At 42.3% G+C, this 3387-nt stretch overlaps 1 long non-coding RNA gene across 1 annotated transcript; it reads right to left on the bottom strand.

The window, feature by feature from the left end:
- Positions 1–443: 443 nt before the first annotated feature.
- LOC149871021 (uncharacterized) lies at positions 444–3172 on the bottom strand. The gene is made up of 2 exons (XR_016440174.1): positions 3046–3172; positions 444–2948 (listed from the first exon to the last, which is right to left on the bottom strand). It is a non-coding gene; the product is annotated as an uncharacterized LOC149871021 (long non-coding RNA).
- Positions 3173–3387: the final 215 nt, after the last annotated feature.

Genomic DNA, 3387 nt, shown 5'->3' with positions numbered 1-3387 from the left:
CCAGCTTATTACCTGTATGCTGTGGATTCCTTCTCCCAAAGTGCAGCACCTGCATTTATCTATGTTGAATCCCATCCTATTCTCATCTGCCCACTTTTGCAGTCTGTCTAAATCTATTTGCAGCCTCTTTCTCCCTTCAAGTGTGTCCACCTTGCCCCACATCTTAGTGTCATCAACGAACTTAGACAGCATGCTTTCCATCCCCTCGTCCAAGTCGCTGATGAAGATGTTCAAGAGTGCAGGCCTGAGGACCAACCCCTGGGGTACCCCACTGCTCACATCTCACCAGTTTGAGTACAACTCATCCACCACTACTCTCTGGGTGTGCCCCATTGTCTCTAGTGGGTTATGGGATAAAGATCCCACACAATTTACTGATTCGTTTGATGCACCTGGATGGGGGAGTATTTGGTTGATTGCACAATTTCACAATGATTGCACACTTAATTCATACACAATTTTATTTTAAAATTCCTTGCTACACGTATAACACTGCTTAGCTTTAAGAAACCCTTCCCAAACAATGCTATAAGAATTAGTATTACAAAAACAGCTACAAATACAAGTAAAGGTTATTTCTACATACAATCCTAGAATTCCGAGAAACCAAATCCCCAAGGATACTTTCATTCATTAGTTCTGGTTTTAGGGTTGGTCTCAGCAGTGATAGGAACAAGTCCCCGTCCTTCGGTCGCACTCAGGCGCTCTGCGGCTTCAGCGTGAACGGGAGTTCTTGTTCACGGAAAGGGTGGTTCAGGTGATCAATCTGATCCAGCCTACACTTGTGATTCTTCCTTCGGTGTTCTGCAAGTGAGGTTCCCTCCAAATAGGGACTGTATGTTCGTTTTTATTGGGTGAGTTGCTGTCTTGGGCCCCTCCTACCCAAACCTGTCACTACTCCCAAATTTGGGCTCGGCTCTTTTACCCAACAGATTCCTTTCCTGGGTCGTCTTTGGGAAATTTTCCACACCACTGCTGTGACCTCTCGTGCCAACCTCCTTTCAAAAGCCTCTAGGTGTTGATCTCTCAGAGCGTTTGCCCACAGGTCACTTCTAGGTTAACTTTGTTAAAGGCCTCTAGACATCAAATTCAAAACCCAAGACATTCAGCACGTTCGCTGCAAGGCCTCTAAAGATAAAATTCAGAATCAAGACATTCACCATGTGGGCAAAAACAAGCAACAGCCTAGATAAGATGAACCTTGCCTTTTTTCTAAACTGGCTAATGGGTATGTATTACAAAAATTCAAACTATTACATTCAATATGACACCCATCAGCCAATTTTTTACCCATCCAATTGCGCAGGCATCAATACCACAGTTGCTTAATTTACTGATGAGGATGGGGTGAGAGACAGTGTCAAAGGCCATCTTAAAGTCTAGAAAAACTATGGCGACACCATCATCCAAGGATTTTATTACTTGGTCATAAAAGGCAATCAGGTTGGTCAGGCAGGACCTCCCTTTGATGAACCCATGCTGATTGTCCCTGAGCATAATCTCCCCTGCTGGCCCCCACAGATGTGCTCCTTGACGATTCTCTCCAAGATCTTCCTGAGCACCAAGGTGAGGCTTGCAGGCCCATAGTTACTTGGGTCCTCCTTCCTCCCTTTCTTGAAAATAAGCCAGTTTCCAATCCCCCGGCACCTGGCCAGATGACCACGAATGCTTATACAGCTAGGCCAAGGGCTCCACGATGAGCCCTGCCAGCTCCCTCAACACCCTTGGGTGGAGGACATATGGACCTGCAGATTTAAAAATGTCTAGCCCTTCCAGATCCCTAACTACATTTGCACTGACTGAAGGCCTGACAGAGCTATCCCCAAGATTGTCTCTACCTCTGGTAGGTGGGATATCCTGGTTCCTGTTCAAGAAAACAGAGGCAACGAAACTTAAAAATATCAAATACTACAAGAATGAGTTACATGGTTGCACACACAATCACCAAGAAGAGCAAAACCATTCTCTGACGGAGAATTTGTAAAGGAATATATGCTCAAGTCTGCTGCAATTTTGTGCCCAAACAAGAAAAAGCAGTTTCAGAATGTTAGCTTGTCAAGGCAAACTATTGTGAGACATGTTGAAGATATCTCTGAGAACCTGCATCAGCAGTTGAAAAATGAGGCAAATGATTTCTCATATTTTGCATTGGCACTTGATGACAGTTGTGATGTCAAAGATATAGCTCTGTTGTTGATTTTCATTTGAGGAGTCACTGAAAATTTGCTCACAGAAGAATTGGCAGCAATGCAGTCAATGAAAGACAGAACAAATGGAAAAGAATTATTGGAGGCAGTAAATCAATGCATGTCAAAATTGGGAATGGGTTGGAAAAAATTGGTGTGAGAGACCACCAATGGAAGTCCAAAACTCACAGACAAACTTGTTGTATTGCTAAAAAGAATTCAAAACCAAGTCAAAGAAACAAATCCAGAACAAAGAATTATTTTTACACTGTATTATTCATCAAGAGGTCCTCTGTAAAAGTGTTCTAAAACTAAGCGCTGTCATGGATACAGGTACAAAAATGGTCAACTACATTTGAGCAAGAGGATTAAACCACAGGCAATTTGTTAACTGCTTGAGGAGCCTGAGTCTGAGCACACATGTTCTGTATCGTATCAGTGTAAGATGCCTTAGTTTGGGTAAGGTTTTGAAAAGAGTATAGGAACTGAGAACTGAGATTGATTTATTTTTTAACATGAAAGAAAAAGATTTCCACAGCTGAATGATGCAGATTGGCTCTCTGATTTTGCATTTGCCGTTGACATCATGGGCTACATGAATTATCTGAATTCACCACTGCAAGGGAAGGGGCGTTTTCCTCATAAATTGCATTCCAGCATCAAGTCATTTCTGATGAAGTTACTCCTTTTCTCCCATCAGATAGGAAACACTGATTTCAGCCATTTTCCTAAATTGCAGCAGATTATTGTCTCTGATCAAACCTAAAAAAATCATGAGTAATGACGTGTAACTTGCATGCTGAATTTTCACACCAATTCAAGGATTTTCAAAAGATAGAAGACTTCTCTTTGGTCTCACCTGTCACATTTAATGCTGACTGTGCTCCATGTGACCTCCAACTTGAGTTTATTGACCTGAAGTGTGATGAATTTTTTGCAGAGCAATTCAAATCAGTGCCACTTCCTAGCTTGTTATGCTTCTCTCAGTGAACAGAAGTTTCTAAAGATCAAGGCTCATGCCTGGAAGAGGCTTGTGCTGTTTGGATCAACGTACATATGTGAGCAGCCATTTCCTGTAATGAAAGTCAACATATCAAATCTAAGATCTTTGATGAGTGATGACCACTTTGCAGCAGTGCTCTGCACTGCAACAAGAGAGATGATGCCTGACTTAGATTTTCTGGTTAACACACATCAGACA

The sequence above is a fragment of the Crocodylus siamensis genome, chromosome 2 (genome assembly GCF_052110815.1).
Source record: "Crocodylus siamensis isolate JL-2025a chromosome 2, ASM5211081v1, whole genome shotgun sequence".
NCBI classification, from domain to species: domain Eukaryota; kingdom Metazoa; phylum Chordata; order Crocodylia; family Crocodylidae; genus Crocodylus; species Crocodylus siamensis.
Note: the sequence above shows the minus strand (reverse complement) of the source record. Positions and strands in the feature narration are given on the sequence as shown.